Source organism: Watersipora subatra, chromosome 7 (assembly GCF_963576615.1).
Source record: "Watersipora subatra chromosome 7, tzWatSuba1.1, whole genome shotgun sequence".
NCBI classification, from domain to species: domain Eukaryota; kingdom Metazoa; phylum Bryozoa; class Gymnolaemata; order Cheilostomatida; family Watersiporidae; genus Watersipora; species Watersipora subatra.
The window spans coordinates 1,368,069-1,389,140 of NC_088714.1; the positions used below are offsets into that span (position 1 = coordinate 1,368,069).

The 21,072-nt window shown below is 41.3% G+C and overlaps 1 long non-coding RNA gene across 1 annotated transcript; it reads right to left on the minus strand.

The window, feature by feature from the left end:
* Window positions 1-5,467: 5,467 nt before the first annotated feature.
* Window positions 5,468-9,607, minus strand: LOC137401096 (uncharacterized). Its single transcript, XR_010979288.1, has 3 exons — window positions 9,566-9,607; window positions 8,352-8,465; window positions 5,468-5,766 (listed from the first exon to the last, which is right to left on the minus strand). It is a non-coding gene; the product is annotated as an uncharacterized lncRNA (long non-coding RNA).
* Window positions 9,608-21,072: the final 11,465 nt, after the last annotated feature.

Consider the following 21,072-nt stretch of genomic DNA (forward strand, 5'->3'; position numbering starts at 1 on the left):
TGTTAAGTTGATGATGTACTACCAAGGCTTAAGTTGATGTTAAGTTGAAGATGTACTACCAAGGCTTAAGTTAATGTTAAGTTGAAGATGTACTACCAAGGCTTAAGTTGATGTTAAGTTGAAGATGTACTACCAAGGCTTAAGTTGATGTTAAGTTGAAGATGTACTACCAAGGCTTAAGTTGATGTTAAGTTGAAGATGTACTACCAAGGCTTTAAGTTGATGTTAAGTTGAAGATGTACTACCAAGGTTTAAGTTGATGTTAAGTTGAAGATGTACTACCAAGGCTTAAGTTGATGTTAAGTTGAAGATGTACTACCAAGGCTTAAGTTGATGTTAAGTTGAAGATGTACTACCAAGGCTTAAGTTGATGTTAAGTTGAAGATGTACTACCAAGGCTTAAGTTGATGTTAAGTTGAAGATGTACTACCAAGGCTTTAAGTTGATGTTAAGTTGAAGATGTACTACCAAGGCTTTAAGTTGATGTTAAGTTGAAGATGTACTACTAAGGCTTTAAGTTGATGTTAAGTTGAAGATGTACTACCAAGGCTTAAGTTGATGTTAAGTTGAAGATGTACTACCAAGGCTTAAGTTGATGTTAAGTTGAAGATGTACTACCAAGGCTTTAAGTTGATGTTAAGTTGAAGATGTACTACCAAGGCTTTAAGTTGATGTTAAGTTGAAGATGTACTACCAAGGTTTAAGTTGATGTTAAGTTGAAGATGTACTACCAAGGCTTAAGTTGATGCTAAGTTGAAGATGTACTACCAAGGCTTAAGTTGATGTTAAGTTGAAGATGTACTACCAAGGCTTTAAGTTGATGTTAAGTTGAAGATGTACTACCAAGGCTTTAAGTTGATGTTAAGTTGAAGATGTACTACCAAGGCTTTAAGTTGATGTTAAGTTGAAGATGTACTACCAAGGCTTAAGTTGATGTTAAGTTGAAGATGTACTACCAAGGCTTAAGTTGATGTTAAGTTGAAGATGTACTACCAAGGCTTAAGTTGATGTTAAGTTGAAGATGTACTACCAAGGTTTAAGTTGATGTTAAGTTGAAGATGTACTACCAAGGCTTAAGTTGATGTTAAGTTGAAGATGTACTACCAAGGTTTAAGTTGATGTTAAGTTGAAGATGTACTACCAAGGCTTAAGTTGATGTTAAGTTGAAGATGTACTACCAAGGCTTAAGTTGATGTTAAGTTGAAGATGTACTACCAAGGCTTAAGTTGATGTTAAGTTGAAGATGTACTACCAAGGTTTAAGTTGATGTTAAGTTGAAGATGTACTACCAAGGCTTAAGTTGATGTTAAGTTGAAGATGTACTACCAAGGTTTAAGTTGATGTTAAGTTGAAGATGTACTACCAAGGCTTTAAGTTGATGTTAAGTTGAAGATGTACTACCAAGGCTTAAGTTGATGTTAAGTTGAAGATGTACTACCAAGGCTTAAGTTGATGTTAAGTTGAAGATGTACTACCAAGGCTTTAAGTTGATGTTAAGTTGAAGATGTACTACCAAGGCTTTAAGTTGATGTTAAGTTGAAGATGTACTACCAAGGTTTAAGTTGATGTTAAGTTGAAGATGTACTACCAAGGCTTAAGTTGATGCTAAGTTGAAGATGTACTACCAAGGCTTAAGTTGATGTTAAGTTGAAGATGTACTACCAAGGCTTTAAGTTGATGTTAAGTTGAAGATGTACTACCAAGGCTTTAAGTTGATGTTAAGTTGAAGATGTACTACCAAGGCTTTAAGTTGATGTTAAGTTGAAGATGTACTACCAAGGCTTAAGTTGATGTTAAGTTGAAGATGTACTACCAAGGCTTAAGTTGATGTTAAGTTGAAGATGTACTACCAAGGCTTAAGTTGATGTTAAGTTGAAGATGTACTACCAAGGCTTAAGTTGATGTTAAGTTGAAGATGTACTACCAAGGTTTAAGTTGATGTTAAGTTGAAGATGTACTACCAAGGCTTAAGTTGATGTTAAGTTGAAGATGTACTACCAAGGTTTAAGTTGATGTTAAGTTGAAGATGTACTACCAAGGCTTAAGTTGATGTTAAGTTGAAGATGTACTACCAAGGCTTAAGTTGATGTTAAGTTGAAGATGTACTACCAAGGCTTAAGTTGATGTTAAGTTGAAGATGTACTACCAAGGTTTAAGTTGATGTTAAGTTGAAGATGTACTACCAAGGCTTAAGTTGATGTTAAGTTGAAGATGTACTACCAAGGTTTAAGTTGATGTTAAGTTGAAGATGTACTACCAAGGCTTTAAGTTGATGTTAAGTTGAAGATGTACTACCAAGGCTTAAGTTGATGTTAAGTTGAAGATGTACTACCAAGGTTTAAGTTGATGTTAAGTTGAAGATGTACTACCAAGGCTTAAGTTGATGTTAAGTTGAAGATGTACTACCAAGGTTTAAGTTGATGTTAAGTTGAAGATGTACTACCAAGGCTTAAGTTGATGTTAAGTTGAAGATGTACTACCAAGGCTTAAGTTGATGTTAAGTTGAAGATGTACTACCAAGGCTTAAGTTGATGTTAAGTTGAAGATGTACTACCAAGGCTTAAGTTGATGTTAAGTTGAAGATGTACTACCAAGGCTTAAGTTGATGTTAAGTTGAAGATGTACTACCAAGGCTTAAGTTGATGTTAAGTTGAAGATGTACTACCAAGGCTTAAGTTGATGCTAAGTTGAAGATGTACTACCAAGGCTTAAGTTGATGTTAAGTTGAAGATGTACTACCAAGGTTTAAGTTGATGTTAAGTTGAAGATGTACTACCAAGGCTTAAGTTGATGTTAAGTTGAAGATGTACTACCAAGGTTTAAGTTGATGTTAAGTTGAAGATGTACTACCAAGGCTTAAGTTGATGTTAAGTTGAAGATGTACTACCAAGGCTTAAGTTGATGTTAAGTTGAAGATGTACTACCAAGGCTTAAGTTGATGTTAAGTTGAAGATGTACTACCAAGGCTTTAAGTTGATGTTAAGTTGAAGATGTACTACCAAGGCTTAAGTTGATGTTAAGTTGAAGATGTACTACCAAGGTTTAAGTTGATGTTAAGTTGAAGATGTACTACCAAGGCTTAAGTTGATGTTAAGTTGAAGATGTACTACCAAGGCTTAAGTTGATGCTAAGTTGAAGATGTACTACTAAGGCTTAAGTTGATGTTAAGTTGAAGATGTACTACCAAGGCTTTAAGTTGATGTTAAGTTGAAGATGTACTACCAAGGCTTAAGTTGATGTTAAGTTGAAGATGTACTACCAAGGCTTAAGTTGATGTTAAGTTGAAGATGTACTACCAAGGCTTAAGTTGATGCTAAGTTGAAGATGTACTACCAAGGCTTAAGTTGATGTTAAGTTGAAGATGTACTACCAAGGTTTAAGTTGATGTTAAGTTGAAGATGTACTACCAAGGCTTAAGTTGATGTTAAGTTGAAGATGTACTACCAAGGTTTAAGTTGATGTTAAGTTGAAGATGTACTACCAAGGCTTAAGTTGATGTTAAGTTGAAGATGTACTACCAAGGCTTAAGTTGATGTTAAGTTGAAGATGTACTACCAAGGCTTAAGTTGATGTTAAGTTGAAGATGTACTACCAAGGCTTAAGTTGATGTTAAGTTGAAGATGTACTACCAAGGCTTAAGTTGATGTTAAGTTGAATATGTACTACCAAGGCTTAAGTTGATGTTAAGTTGAAGATGTACTACCAAGGTTTAAGTTAATGCTAAGTTGAAGATGTACTACCAAGGCTTAAGTTGATGTTAAGTTGAAGATGTACTACCAAGGCTTAAAAAATGAAGACAAGCTTAATGATGATTTTTCTAAAATATACAAGTATATGTAACCTGTTTCAGTTAAATTATATACCACTTAGAATTACATAGATCTGCATATTAATATTGGTGGTACTTGTCTACATGATCTTGGAGTAATCTTCTCTCCAAATGGATGTCAAACAATCTGTCTTCTAATTGGTGTTAAATTCAATAGTCAGTTCTTTCCTAGCTGCTTACTGGGAGTGAATAAAAAACAATACTCTAGATGTCATATGTTATAGAGATTTGAGGGAATACTAGTAACAGCATAGCAGTGCTTTGGTACCGATAGCCTGACCATTGATACAGAGGAAAATATATTGCTGAGAAATCCGCTCAGAGGTTCAGCATGTATCTTATGTAGTCGGAGTGGTCACTAAAGCTGGAGGGTGTGTTGGCAGCAGCTGTCAGCATGTATCTCATGTAGTCAGAGTAGTCACTAAAGCTGGAGGGTGTGTTGGCAGCAGCGGTCAGCAAGTATATCATGTAGTCGGAGTGGTCACTAAAGCTGGAGGGTGTGTTGGCAGCAGCTGTCAGCATGTATCTTATGTAGTCGGACTGGTCACTAAAGCAGGAGGGTGTGCTGGCAGCAGCTGTCAGCATGTATATCATGTAGTCGGAGTGGTCACTAAAGCTGGAGGGTGTGCTGGCAGCAGCCGTCAGCATGTATCTTATGTAGTCGGAGTGGTCACTAAAGCTGGAGGGTGTGTTGGCAGCAGCTGTCAGCATGTATATCATGTAGTCGGAGTGGTCACTAAAGCTGGAGGGTGTGTTGGCAGCAGCTGTCAGCATGTATATCATGTAATCGGAGTGGTCACTAAAGCTGGAGGGTGGGCTGGCAGCAGCTGTTTACATAATATAGAAGCCGATAGACTAGCTTCTCACTCCATCCATGTTTTAACTTAAAACATGGAATGAAGGAGGAATTTCAGAGTAAAACAAACACTTCATACATACAATTGCTTGTGTCCATATATACGTGTAGGTACATGTGTAGGTATTGTAGGTAGTTCTCTATGACTTGAATAAATCGGTATTTGTAAAACAGGTTGAACTAGACTCAACTTGAGATTCACTATGTTTGCATGACACGCATGATGCGCAAATTTGAGCCAATTCGCAAATTAACCGCATCATGGAAACGGCGTCAATCAGCAAGCCAAGCAGTTTTGCGATGCACAAATCTTTATCGAATCCATCATGCTTGCGAATGATGCGCATTAAAATATTGCTAGCTGTTCCATTATAAACATTTTCACGTTTGAGTCGTTTTTATTTTTATTTGAGCAGTCTCGATGCCCAATGTTCCAATGAGTCATAAATTAGGTTAGTACTTGACCTATGGGGTCAAGCACAACACTGTTGCAACACTGTTCAATCCATTGAAACATTGGATTGCAAAGCCACTCAACTTGCCACAGCCCCAAATATATATCATGTGAGTTATGGAAACAGTGATTTTACTTTGTAACAAGCCCTTGCTAGTTGCGGTTTCTTGCTAGTGGTTCTACACACTGTGGCAGGCGTTACAAGGTAAATCTCTGTCTTATTCTTTGGCTGAGTATACACATATGCATATGCAGTACAATGATAGTATTTATTATATAAACAGTCAAATAATTCAGATACAACTAGATTATCCCAATGATAACCCCTTCACAGTCCGAGTATACAATACAAAGAATTAGTCTCTTTAGGCAGACATTGCGATAGATTTATCAAGGCTATATTAATACATAAAGTTTAAATATTACACTCAAGGTGCTCCACTCTCAGTTCATCAACTATTTAAATCTTTTATTAGCTGGGAAGACATCTACCATCACATCTAACAAGTCTTTACTCTTAAAAAACTTGCACTCTTCTATCTGTTTTGTCGTGCGCGACGAGACCTTGTCTATGCCCATGCAGTAGTTGTTGGTGCACTCTAGCATTTCGCTGTCCTTCCAGTCATCCTGCAAAGGTCGACTAGAGGTTAACGCAAGCCGACTGTTAGTCTGTTCATAGGCTGGCCTGTGGACTAATCTATTCAAGTGATTATTCTACTGAATTCTTAAATATCAATATAATCGTTTTCTAGAAAACCCGCTAGCGTTTATGATAGCAGCGAACATTCCAAATTAGTGAGAATTTGGAGGTAAAAAAATAGTGTTTGTCATCAAAGGCACTTTTGGTATGAACATCTTAGTCCTTCACATAGACATCTAAACACTACACATAGACATCTAAATACTACACATAGACATCTAAACACTACACATAGTCATCTAAACACTTCACATAGACATCTAGACACTTCACATAGACATCTAAACACTACACATAGTCATTTAAACACTACACATAGTCATCTAAACACTACAAATAGACATCTAAACACTACACATAGTCATCTAAACACTACACATAGTCATCTAAACACTACACATAGACATCTAAACACTACACATAGTCATCTAAACACTACACATAGACATCTAAACACTACACATAGACATCTAAACACTACACATAGTCATCTAAACACTTCACATAGACATCTAGACACTTAACATAGACATCTAAACACTTCACATAGACATCTAAACACTAACACAAAGTCATCTAAACACTACACATAGACATCTAAACACTACACATAGACATCTAAACACTACACATAGTCATCTAAACACTACACATAGACATCTAAACACTACACATAGTCATCTAAATACTACACATAGTCATCTAAACACTACACATAGACATCTAAACACTAACGCGTAAACATCTAAACACTACACATAAATATACTAACACTACACATAAACGTATTAACACTACACATATACATATTAACAATACACATAAACATGTTAACATTACACATAAAAATATTTACATCATATGTAGACATTTTAATACTGTGTGTAGACATATTACCAGGGTGCATAAGCATCTTAACATTACACATATGACTCTTAACTTTAAGTATGAACATTTCAACTGCCGCTAAATAGCGGAGACTCTTTTATCAACAGTTTTGTAAGACGGGTGTCTTTGCTCCTCACCCATTGCAAAATATTTATTAAATACTAGAGTACAAAAACTAGCATAACTAATAACAGATATTTTGCTTACAGACACTGCATGTATTTTACAAAGTCAAACTATTATAGGAATTTTTCCATTGATTTTACTTTCATTAATGATTAATTCTTCCCAACAGATCACTGGTACAGCAAGTATGGCAGCATTGCTATTGCCATTGCTATTCCCCTGACTGTTGTCTCTCCCCTGCGAGCTCATAGTTGTTTACCAGCCAACAAATAGTGATTGTGACACAGTAAAGAAATAGTTTAAATATACGCAGTCAACTGGGGCGTGTTTAGCGCACCCGAGTTGGCACAATGTAGTCATGCATATGTTGGCAATTCTATTAGCTGTTATATTATCCGCTAAATTTACTCTCTGGAGAGTCAATGCATAAAAGATGAATCTGGCTCAACTGCAGCGGAACCTCTAAAGTAATACCATTATGACACCTTTCTCCAGCTTGATATCACCATTTGCATACAGGAAGTATTTTCGTTACAGCATTTGACATGAGCGGACGAGGGCCTCACAAAAAGTATTACAAACACACTTCAGCAATTTTAGAATTTCTGTTTATGTAGAAGTTTTTACTACGGCATTTACAGCCACAAATCTGTTGTTACCAGAGCTAGTACTAGCCACAAATTGGTTGTTACCAGAGCTAGTACTAGCCACAGATCTGTTGTTATCAGAGCAAGTACTAGCCACAAATCTGTTGTTATCAGAGCTAGTACTAGCCACACATCTGTTGTTATCAGAGCTAGTACTAGCCACAGATCTGTTGTTACCAGAGCTAGTACTAGCCACAGATCTGTTGTTATCAGAGCAAGTACTAGCCACAGATCTGTTGTTATCAGAGCTAGTACTAGCCACAGATCTGTTGTTACCAGAGCTAGTACTAGCCACAAATCGGTTGTTACCAGAGCTAGTACTAGCCACAGATCTGTTGTTATCAGAGCAAGTACTAGCCACAGATCTGTTGTTATCAGAGCTATTACTAGCCACAGATCTGTTGTTACCAGAGCAAGTACTAGCCACAGATCTGTTGTTATCAGAGCTAGTACTATCCACAGATCGGTTGTTACCAGAGCTAGTACTAGCCACAGATCGGTTGTTACCAGAGCCAGTATTAGCCACAGATCGGTTGTTACCAGGGCTAGTACAAATCACAAATGTGCAAAAACGTCTTAGCATTGTCCTCAGCCTCACTCATATTATCCTTGATATTTAGTTAATGATTAAAAGCTTTACTATTGGCTGCTTATGATACAGAAGCAGCAACACCGCACTATTCCATATAAAATCAGCATTCAACTGTCAATGCACAAATTGATTAATTAAATTTCTCATGCAAACTTAATAACCCCATTAGCATCTAGCTGTTTTCTTTTTTTATTATAAAAACCAAAATAGTATCTTCAACCAATTGTTGATGACATTCATGACAGCAACCTCTACTCACGCTGAAACAGAAGTAGCAAGCGAAGAGGCACTCCTCAAGTTCGTTCTCTGGCATGCATGATGAGATAGCCAACAGGGAGAGAAGAGCAAGAAACATTCCCACCACTTTGGCCATCTACATCGTAAATGTCAATTTTACAAAATTCATAGCTACTGAGTCAGCGCAACAGCTCTCATTATAGATTTTAGCTACTGAGTCACCATTACTACATAATATAAAAATATGAACAAAAGGTTTGAGAGTGCTTATAAGGAAGTTTTATCTCTTTAGTGATTTGAAGAATTACTAAAGAGATAAAACTTCCGTAGGATTACTTTGAGTAGGATTAACAGCCCTGATTAGGTTTCTATATAATAGTTTACAAACAACCTGAATTAGCACTATTTTAGCTTAACTGCTGTTAGCTATTGAGAATGACAATAATAATAATAATAATGGCTCAACTGAGAGTTGATATGACGAAATACGCTTTGCTACAACAGACAGTCCCGCTAGGATCAGCTACCATCCTTAAGAAGGTCCTGTCCACCCCACCTTTATGGAACTAGGTCGATGACAGGAAGCAACACCAGCTTAAGCTGCCATAAAACTGATGATAATAATAACTGATAATGATAATAATAACTGATAATGATAATAACTGATAATGATAATAATAACTGATAATGATAATAATAACTGATAATGATAATAATAATGAAGGTCATGCTATTCTGAGATTTCAATACGTAAACTGATGAAGTGATCAAAACACGGATGGTCAAGGCCATACGAAGGCCAGACTTGGTTTTGGAGAAATAAATAGAAAAGGAGTGCCAGATTGTTGGCATAGCTATACCAGACAATACACGAATGTGGATACAAGAAGAAGAAAGATGGAAAAGTACAGATAACTGGGATTCAAATTTGGACAATTTTGGGATCAAGGCCAAAGGTGATACCCATTGTCATTGGAGCTCTCGGAACGATAAGCAGCAAAATGATCTCATACCTGGCAGAAGTAGGAGCAGACAAGTCATTCAAAACAGACAACAGCAATTCTAGGAACAGTGCATTTTCGATAAATGCTCTGTCGTAGAAGATGACAGTGACAACTCTCTGGCCCTTAGGTTTGGGCCAACGCTGACTTACAACTAACGTTGAACATTGTGATAAAAACCTACAATAATAATAAGAAACATAGAAACAGTAAGAGAAGAGACATTAAAGCTTACATTGAAGAAGGTCACTGTTAAGATGGCTGATACGGAGTCAACTGTCGGGCGCTCCTGGTTTGTCTAAGGCTTATATAGCTATGATGTGGTCATCAATAATTATATTATCAATGAGGACTTTCATTGCTCGTGCCAATTATTTCTTTGACACCGTAATGCAGCTTACATTAATTTCTATTCCCACTTTGTTCATTGGTTTAACTGACAGCAAGGTGCAGGTTCTTGAAGTTCTACTTATTCTATAGTTGGACTAAAGCCAGATAACACAGAGCTGCTTGGTTAAAATAATAAGATGAATTCGAGGAAGGGTTTGGTTGATTAGCCAGGTGTCATGTCGAAAGCTTGTCAGCATGCTGACTATATTTGTTTGGGAAACTGCTTGTGAGCCATTTGACTGTCAGATCATTCAAACCAGCGATTCTGAGTGTAACAGTTTACTGCACCTGACAAATCATAAGAATAGGAGAAAGGCAACTTTATGTTAACACGAACCTTAACTATGAGGCCTAAATGATCCGCTGGTGGTTATCGGCAACAATTTTTCAACTCTGTTCAACCTTATTATTAAAGGAAAATCCAAATATAACAAACTCACTTCTTCAGCAACTAATTTAGTTATCGGCAGCTAATTTTTGTGAAGAGAAATAAACGCAGTTATGACGTTATGCAGTTTTGTATGATGTGAAAACAAGTACTTCAATTACTAAAAACTCCTTAATAACTTGAACTTGCGAAGGTATACATTATATGATAGTTCAAAACACTTGATCACAAGAACTGCAATGAATGTACAATACAACCGCACAACCGATGTACAGATAGAAGTACTATACAACTATTTAATGAATACGCAGACACGCCATATGACTGCAAAAGCGATGTACAGACATACCCTATGACTGCACTCTAATCAGATTGTTGGCATGCTTTGCTGGTTTAATAATAGTTAATTTAAACTGAAGGTTTAGACACTTTAATGTCTCAACAATTCTATTATAAGTACCTCGGGCGGAAGGTCTAATCTGCCTGATATGTTTGATGAAATTACAATAAGTGAATTACTTCAAAGTGTTTAACGCAAATGATAGACCTAAGCAGGTTCTGTAATTTAACTAATATTTGGGTGAAATTAGTTTTTGCTGATTATTGACAACCACCTTAATCCTACTAGTTTGTGTTAACCTATGAACCCAGGCTATGAAGCCAGCCGTGATAGCTATACATTTGGAACATGTATGAGTTTGACGTAAGTTTATCTACTATTCGTAGCTTAGCCAAAGTGCATTATTTACTAACACAATTTATGGAAAACACACATCAGTACTGTAATACCTGCCTTATAATAAACCTGATGGTGATGATACTTTTGGGAGTTGCTCTCTCCCTTTTACTACAACATTTGTCTGCTTGCAGTCACTATAATAGCTGACGACAAAACTTACAGCAACATTTTTGTTTATATGAAAACTTGTTAATTGAAGCAAATTATTTTAATTTGAGTTCATTGTAACCAATTTTCAGTTTTTAAATCGACGAACCAATCAGTGGTTAGAAAAAAAGTGGTTTTTCTATTCAAAAGGTTATTAGAAGCTTCAGGTAACGAATAATAAAAGCAAACTTATGCAGGAGTGTCAATTATTTCCAATGAAAAGCTGGTAGACATCATCATGATGTTGTCATCATCAGATGTTTGTCTTATTGCTGCAATTATGTTTTATTATCGTTATCACCTTTATTAATGATCACTATTATCACTATTATCACTATTATCATGTTTTGTTGCCCTTTCACTTATTTATGAATATCATACTCTATGAATAATCTAAATTCACAGAATAATATTTTTTATTTTATTTTTAACTTCTAGTACTTTCCAAAAATCTAACACAAACAATTGCTTATTCCTACTATAAAAACTGAGTCTTCTTGGTAAAATAAAAATGATGTCACTAGCAGTTAACGGGCTAACAGTTAACATTTAACAGTTAATGAACTGTTAGTTAGCTGAAGAAAGTTTTATTGTTTCAAATTAATTTCTTATAAAAGCTTATTCTGGTTGTTGAGAATTGTCGTTTGAACGATATATAATATATATTATATGACCAGGACAGATTTTAATGATAGATGAGGACATCATTCGGCGCATTATTATGCACTCAGTGTCAATAAATATGAAAGCATGTCATGACTGGATTTAATTTTTGTAGAAATTTATTTTCTTCCATGTATTCATCAAAAAAGGCCACTCAAATAACAATGATGATAGTACTAACCTATATAGTAAATAGATTGAGAAATAACAATGATGATAGTACTAACCTATATAGTAAATAGATTGAGAAAGGGAAAAGAGAAATACATTTTTACATCAGAAAGCGCAGATGCTGCTAGAGAACCTGAGACTTCCTTGGCAAAGACTTTCAAGCAAGTCAATACAAAAAAAAACTACGTATGGTTAATGAGCATGAATTTAGCAGTCTATCATATATTGTATATTTTATGAAGTTGTCTTCTCAGTTCTAGCTCCTGAGTTGTTTGCCTCAATATAAAATGATACTCTGCAGCTATGGTCAAGATATTACCAACTTTGAAACGAAGTTGAATCAGGTCTTCTTATTAGTCACACAGATTCCAAAGAATGAAAAGACACTCTCGTTAAGCACTTCAACAAATATCATCAATGAAATCGTCAACAAATGAAATCATCAATGAAATCGTCAACAAATGAAATCATCAATGAAATCGTCAACAACTGAAATCATCAATTGAGCTTTGTGTAAAAATAACAAGAATATTGCTGACCATTTACTATAACTGACCTGATTTTATTAGCTACAAACTTGGAATACAAATAAAAGTCGAGAAGATAGATTTAAGTAACTATCCATCTTGTTAATTACCAAATTATCATTGTGCAGCCCTATAAAATACCTTCGTTTTATTCAGTACAAACGCTATTTTTAGAGTGTCTTCATATCTTCTATATATAAATATGTGCTTCCAGTTTTTTCTCTCTTCTCTCATGAATTCGTCTATCACTGGTAAAGTAGAGCTTGTAACTTGACTTTGGAGTTCACGTCCAACCAATATTGGAGAAATATCAGGTACAGAGAAATCTGAGATTTCTGTCATTCATGCTATGTATTTAGATCAAATACACACACAGCCTTAGCTGAGGTTTTTCTTTTCCCCACCCCCTCTATCTCTTGTACTGCGATGTTTCATCAGATTGAGCTGATTTTTATTCTAAGTCTACTCTGTTTATATGGTCATTTATGTAACCATTTTCGATGATTTTTAGGCAATGTCAATGAAGGGCTAATTTCTAAATTAAATCCTCATACACCATACTAGACAGGTAAACCTTTGCAATGGATAAAAAACAAAATAAATAAATTTAGAACTCCTTAAAACAAAAAATCATGCATAGTCTTTCTTTGCAGTTTTTTTAGTTGAAATCAAAACATTTGAGAGGCTATCAATGATCAACTCAAGTATATTCAATGAGACCCAACTCACACTGCAGCAAATTAAGTTCCATAATGGCCTTTCTGAGACTTTGTCACCAGCCTTTACATGACAGGCACTCTAAACAATGTCAGTTTCGTTTATTACAATCATCCAAAAGTAGGTGTCGTACTACCAATGCTAAAGCCATGCAAGCTTCTGCACACAAACTAGTAATTAGTTTGAATAACCGAAGAAAAGAACTGTGAATCCAAGTTTCGTCAAGTGTTAAGATTTATATAAAACTTATGTTAGACCTCACAAAGATTGATTGCTCCAATAAACCGAAGCAATAGGTGCTGATTTATTATACAGTATGTGGTGACTTGGTGGTACTGTAAAGGTTTTGTGCCACCCTTACTTACTCCACCAGTGTAAGACTCGATGCATAAGTTTGTACATGTATTTCTTCGTTGTTCATAAGAGTACAAGAATGGTCAAGCACATGCAATGAACAGGCCCAGAACAGCTCTGCTCTCTAGCACAAATGTTCAGGGTTATATAGTGGGTAGGCCCTGCCTCTCGTTTCACTTGGGTGGGCTTGACCCGGCTCATCTTTGGCTTGGCTCTACTCAGCTCGGCTCTAGGCAGCTCGGCTCTGACTGGCTTAACTCTCACCTCGTTATTCTGCCTGACTGAGCACAGACTGGCTCAGTCAGGGCTTAGCTCAGCCCTAGGTTTAGCTCTCAATGGATCACATTCCACAACACTCTCCCCTCCATTGGTGACCACTGTCTCCAATCTAAGCCTTGGGAGAGAGCTTATGGTAGCCACCTGACAGAACTCCTCCTTTCCTGTCAGGGTTCTGTCTAGGTCTTCTGCATCCAGGCCTGAGGCAGCTGCTCCTGGGCAGCTCGTGCCGGCATCAGTCGTTTCCTTCTCCCATTCCTGATCACCCTTGGGTGCTGCCACACCTACTGGCTTCGGTGCACCCAGTGCTTCCTCAGCTTCTTTTAAGCTCCTTGTGATCGAAACCAATAGTTCTGGTAAAAACGCATCACATGCGTTATCCAGGGTCTCCAGCAAACTGAGGGCATCCAGAGTGAGCAAGTGCTCCAACAGGAAAGCCCTGGTAGCAGCAGGGAGGGCTGTTTGGCTGTCTTCTTTTTCCGCCTCTGGAATGTTTGCCGGCGACTCCATCGAGTAACACACTCCGTTTCCGTACCAGTCCGGCCTTCTAGTAGTCTGGGCCGGCCTTGGGTTGTGTCGGACAGGTTCCGATGAGGTCTCTGGTGTCGGAGTCGTTTCGTTTTTCTCCGGGTTTGATTCAAGTTCTCTCGGAACTTCTCTGGGTGTGACCGGCTCAGTTATTACTGAGCTCAGTCGTTGATTATTCTCTCATATTTCTACAAGAATTGTCTCTTGTCCTTGGTTTTTTGTGGCCTCCATCAGTAGTTTTTCCCAACTGGGGAGCGGCATTACCGGTGAAAGGTCGTTCCTGCCTTCCTCCGGCTTTCTCTCGAGCCTGCTATGTCAAGCTCCCTTCATGTTGGGGCCCCTTCTTGACTCTAGAGTGGCCGGGGCTTGTTCCAGCCTTTCTAAACAAGCAAGGTAGGGCTTCAACCCGGATGGAAGACTGACCCTGTCGATCTACCAGATAGGTGTGGTTGCCCCAGGCCTTCAGGACTTGGTATGGTCCCATGAACTTTGCCTGTAGCTTAGGGTTTTCTCCCCACTTCCGGTGTTTATGAGCCACACAGAGTCGCCTGGGGCATACCGCGGTGGCTCCTTTCGGTCCTCCTGCCTCACCTCTATCTGGTTTCACCACAGCGTTTCGTGCACGATTTGCAACCTTCCATGCACTCCGAGTGCATGCTCATGGGTAGGGAAATACTCGGTGGGTAGGGGGTGACTCTCCAGCTGGTCCGGCAACCTCAGCTCTCGTCCCAACATCAGCATATTGGCTGTTTCTCCGGTTGCAGAGTGGGGGGTGCCTCGGTATGCCCTCATCAGCTGAGCAGTAACAGGTCCCACTCGCTTTGTCCTCGGGCTAACAGTAACACCTTTAAAAAATCCCCAAGTCCACGGTTGTTCCGCTCCACGATTCCGTTGGCCTGTGGATGGTATGGAGTAGTATGCGTCTTCCCGCATTCTAGAGTTGGCACAGTTCGGTCATTAGTTGGCACTCGAGCTGCGCCCCCTGGTCTGTATGGATTTGCTCCGGTAATCCCAGGTAACAGAACATTCGTTCGACCAGAGTGTTCGTAACCACTGGTGCTGTGGCGTCAGTCAGTGCGTCCTGCCATCGGGTGAAGTGGTCTGTAAGGACCAGCACCCACTTGTTCCTCCTTGGAGTGGTTGCCATTGGCCTGACCAGTTCCACGACCACCTTCTGCCAGGGTCTCCCGGCGTAGAGCCTCCTCTTTCCTCCAGCCGCCTTCGTCCCTCCATCCTTTGCAGCCTGGCACACCTCGCAACTCTTTACGAGCCATCTGACCATGGATGTTAGTTTGGGCCAGTACCAGGTCAACTGGAGGTGGCTTGTCGTCTTTCCCACCCCAAAGTGGGCCAGGGTGTGCGTTTTCCACACCGTGGTTTCCCAAATAGCCGACGGGCAGATGGCGCACCATCTAGCCTGGCCCTGCAGTGCTACGCGTGCCTCCAGCTCGCCGTCCTGTCAGATGCGCAGGGAGCCCGCTTGTGGCTCAGTATGCTCAGTTCTTTGCTTCCTACTTCCAGGTGTTCTGCTGACACCTCTTCTCCCGTGGCAATTGCATGGTACATGACGGCCACTGGTCTCTGTCCTGTGGCCTGTAGTCTGGCCAGCTCGCCTTTCTGTCCTGACTTTTCTGGCGGAGCTGGTTGCCCCTCAGGGGTACCACTGGCACTCAGCTTCAATCCCGCCACTATTGGGACGGAAGTTCTATGCGAGTTGCCGGCCTGCCTGCCTCCCCAGAGTATGCGACGTTATCCAGTGTCGATCCTGCTCTGTCGAGGGCAGGAGTCCCATTCAGGCAACTAGTCAGTACTCACACGGCTAACGGCCGAGGGGCCTTCATCTCTCTGTTCAATGCTTACGCATTGTCGGCAGTCCTTGCAGGTTTGCCTACTCAACCCATCTGCGTTCCCGTGGTGAGTTCCTGACCGGTGTTCCAGGATGTATCGGAACTCCGCCAAGATCTCGAGCCACCTGGCCACCTGGTTTGAAGGTTCCCTCCTACACAACCACTGAAGTGAGGCGTGATCTGTCCGTAGAAGGAACTCTTGTCCATACATATAGGGCCGAAATTGCTTTACCGCCTTAACCACCACGAGCAATTCTCTTCGAGTGACACAGTAATTGCGCTCAGAAGAGGTGAGAGTTTTGCTGTAATAAGCAATGACCCTCTCGCAGCCCTCTTGTACTTGGGACAGCACGGCCCCTACTCCACACCCACTGGCATCCGTGTCCAAGATGTACTGCCTCCCATGGTCTTGCTATCCCAAGATTGGGGCGGTGCTGATACTGTCCTTCAGTTTGTTGAAGGCGATCTGCTCCTCCTCTTCCGTCCATCTCCAGGACTCTCCCTTTGCAGTCAGCTGGTTCAAGGGATGTGCTATGGTAGCGAACTCGAGAATATATTGTCGGTAGTAGCCGACTGTCCTGAGGAACCCTTGGAGTTCCTTAACTCCGTGCGGGTTCGGCCACTCCATCACTGCCTTGACCTTGTCGGGATCTGTAGAAATTCCGTCCTGGCTTACTATGTGACCCAGATAGCGAATCTGGGGTTGCAATAGTTCGCATTTGAACGGCTTCAACTTCAATTCGGCCTTGTGGAGTCTCTGGAAAACCTCCTCCAGCTGGTGCGTGTTGAAATCTGGTGCGATGACTATGATGTCATCGAGGTATAACAACAGCGTTCTCCAGTGGAGGCCATGTAAGATGCGTTCCATGAGCCTTTGGAAGGTGGTTAGGGCGGAAATCAGTCTGAAGGGTAGTACCTTCCGCTTCCACAACCCGGATCGTGTCGAGAAGGTCGAATTCTCCTGTGCTTCCGGTTCCAGGGGCACTTGCCAATACCCGCTCACCAGGTCTAATGTGCTAAAGTAGCGACTGCCAGACAGCGCGTCCAGGCTGTTGTTGATCTGGGTAGGGGGTAGGCGTCCTGCTCGGTGACGGCGTTCAGCCGCCGGTAATCTATGCAGAAACGCCATCTCCAGACTTTTTTTCGGACCAGCACCACGTGAAGCTCCAAGCTCCTCCAGCTGGTTCGATGAGTCCCCTCTTGAGTAGGTCCTCGACCTGCCTTTCGGCCTCCGCCTCCTTTTTCAGCCTGAGACTATAAGGAGGCTGCCGAATCGGCTGAGTGCCCTTCTTGAGTGAAATAAAATGTTCTACCTCGGAAGTCCTCCCTACGTCGTCGTCGCCTGTGCTGAACACGGTGGCATACTGACTCAGCAAGGAGGCCAACCTCGCCGTCTGACTCGCCCCCTCACAGTTCAGTCGGGCCAACTGAAACAACACCTTAAGGTGAGCCAGCACTTTATTGGTTGAAGTCGGACTGGCTTCATACGGTAAGGGGTCGTCATCCTCGACCTGTGGGGTATCCACCCCCGTGTAAGTGCCAATAGTGGCTCCAGATCGGAAGGTCAATGACCCTTCCGTCGTGTTCATACAGCGGGTGATGACCTGTCCTTTGGGTCCTGGCTGATTTAAGCTACTCGCCACTGGGGGTCCGTTGGGGAACCCTTCAATCAGCCCCATGGGGCAGTAATTCCGTGTAGTGATGTGACAATGTATCGCCATCCCTGTTCGGGCTGGTACCACCACCTCCTTGATCACTTGCACTTTACTTTGTAACAGTCGTCCATGCAGACTAGCTGCCTGCCATCCACTCGGACCACTGGTTGTTCAAACTCAAGAAAACACTGATGGGCCACGAAGAATGGCATTCCCAGTATGGCATCTTCGCTTAGACGGCTGACTACAAAAACTTCCTCCGTTTTTACATCCCTCAGATGAATTGGCAATCGGATTATCCCGTAGAAGGGGAGCCGCGTCCTGTCAGCCAACAAGCTGTGGCTGCCGCTCTCCTTGGGCCGGTCTCGCACGGCTCTGGTAATCAGTCAAAGACCTATTTATTTATCAGGTTCGTGGTGCACCCCGTGTCTAAGAGAAACTGGATGACCAGCCCCTACACTCTTCCTGGAAGGAAATAGCTGGTGGAGTAAGTTCGGCTGAGGGCTTGCGCCATAGCGGTTTTTTCCAAGGCATTTTCCGTAGGGCCTGGGAGGACTTTCTTTTTATGATGAGGAGAAGTCTGTCCTTTGGGCCGTCCCATGTTCGTGGTAGACCCGTGGTTCTTGAAGTTGCCACTCCCAAGGCAGGAAAGGTGCCCGTCCTACCGCTCTTAAGGCAGGCTTTCGACTGTCTCGTCCTGTGGGGGTGGTCCTCGGTGTTTTGGGTGGAGAAGATTTGATAGTCACCCTCCTTCGTTTCGGGTTATGTCCTTGCCACTTATACAGAGGGGCGTAGGCGGTATCCGGGATCAGAGAAGCGACGAGGCTGGCCTCACTCAAGGACTGATAGTAATTTTGTGTCTCCACAGACCCTTCCTGTGCATGAATTCTCTCGGTTCAGTTCTTTCTGATTGAGGCCATCCGTCAGTGCTCACTGAATCCCATGTGGCTTTGGTACGTCTCCGGGGTTGTTTGGCCTTGACACAGTCAGTAGCCGGAGCTACTGCTGTGGCCTTTTCTCGTTTCCCGAAGCCCGTTTTGACTAGCGAGGGCAGTTCTTTCGTACGAGCCCTTGGTCGGCCACAACCCCAGCAAAGGGTAGCTGGCTGACTTCTTCTTTCGGTTGAAGTGTGGATTCATTCCTGGAGCCGTTCTACTTTCTCCATGAGAGATTGGACTAGCCGGCTAGTTGTCCAATGACGTCGGTTTCGATCGAGTTTACCTGGTCAGAGGATCCTCCTTCCAGGGCTCGCACCGAAGATTTGGCAGGTTAGAATCTGGAGGTAGTCATTTCCGGCCCGTACAGCGTCAGCTAGTACAGGCCGAAAATGGGCGTGGGCGTGTGTACGGCCAACATATGTCGGTGCAAGGTAGGATCCCTCAGCGAGCTGCAGGACATCTCCATGGCCATGTTATTTTGGAGACGGTTCGGCAGGTCTCCGTACGCAATGCGTACCAGCCTTTCGACCTCTATGGCGTGTTCCTGGAGTGACGTTTCCTCCTCTCACCTAAGGGCGTTAAGCCGGTTTAGCGCCTGTCTAGCGGACAGCCCGAATCTTGCCCGGAGGGCATTGAAGATGGCCTCCGGGTCCTTCGCTCGTCCACAGTCTTCGGTCTGTTCGCCCGGGCCTCTCAGAAGTGCAACAGTGTTGCTCCTTCTGTCTACTGGTTGGCGTCGGCCACCTCCAGGAAGGGGGCAATAAAATATTCCAAGTCTTCCTTTCCTATGTACTGGGAAATCCTGAAGTGTGGTGCCGGTTCCTGGGCCCTTGGCATCAGTAACACCCGTTCTAGTGCTTCGACTAGTCGGTCAGGTCCCGGATCGGAGCTTTGTGCCCTTCTATTGGCCATGTTTGGGGTTTTCAGTAGGTTTCTGCTCCTTTCCTAGGGCAGTACATCTACTGAGTCCGCTGCCGTCGGTTCTTTTTGGGTTTTTTCCAGTTGCCAAAAAGTTCTTCCAGTAGGAGAAATGCTGCCTTTTTAGGCAAGTCCTGTCTGAGCCTTCAGTAGGTTTCTGTAGGAAGCAGTAATAGAGCAGTGTATCTACTGGGTCTGTTGCCGCAGGGTTTTACACAGCTCTCTCTGGGTTTCTTCCTGTTGCGAGGAAGGTCTTCCAGTAGGAGCAACGCTGCCGTTTTTTAGGCAGGCCTTTGTTGCCTGGGTTTCCTCCTGCTGCCGGTTTTAAGGCAGTAAAAAGTTCATCCAGATATCCAGCGACCCAGTCTGAGTCTTACGGTTGAGTGTTTCTTGGGATCCTAGTTATCCCACCGCTACCACCAGTGTAAAGATTTTGTGCCACCCTTACTCACTCCACTAGTATAAGACTCGATGCGTAAGTTTATACATGTATTTCTGCTTTGTTCATAAGAGTACAAGAATAGTCAAGCACATGCAATGAACAGGCCCAGAACAGCTCTGCTCTCTAGCACAAATGTTCAGGGTTATATAGTGGGTGGGCCTTGCCTCTCGTTTCACTTGGCTGGGCTTGACTCGGATAGGCAGCTCAGCTCTACTCAGCTCGGCTCTGACTGGCTCAACTCTCACCTCGTTATTCTGCCTGACTGAGCACAGCCCGGCTTAGCTCAGCCCTAGGCTCAGCTCTCAGTGGATCACATTCCACGACAGTACCACAATCATTCTGATCACTTTTCTCCGCAGATCTCTTATCAGCAATTTGAGAGACTTTATATCATGGTTACTTAATAACTGGTAACGCTAACTTCAATAAACGTACATTGAGACACATCAATAAACTGATATAGACTCATGTTACTAAATGTGCAAATATAGACACATGCCGATATAGGTCTATGAATTTGTATCAATAAATGTATATAGATACATACCAATAAATGTACATTATAGACACATGCCGATATAGGTCTATGAAGTTGTATCAATAAATGTATATAGATACATAACAATAAATGTACATAATAACATGCCAACATAAGTGTATGAAGTTGTATCTATTATAAATGTATATAAACGCATACCACAAACTGTATCTAGGTTTTTGTCAATGAATATATGCATATAGAAATGCATCAATAAATTTTCTTAGACAAGTGTTAATGAATGTACATGCATATACAATTATACATGCCAACAAATATCCATAGATATATCTCAATAATGTATCTGACAAGAATTAATTGAGCAGTATGATTGTTATATTTGATAACTTGACTTTGGTTTGCTGATAATAACAAAAAATAAGGTGAAAACAGTTGAGCTAAAGACATAACTTTTGAACTATATATAGTTATATATATAACTATATATATATATAACTGGTGAGAAAGAAGCTGCATGAAATATAGGTATCTATTGTATATCTA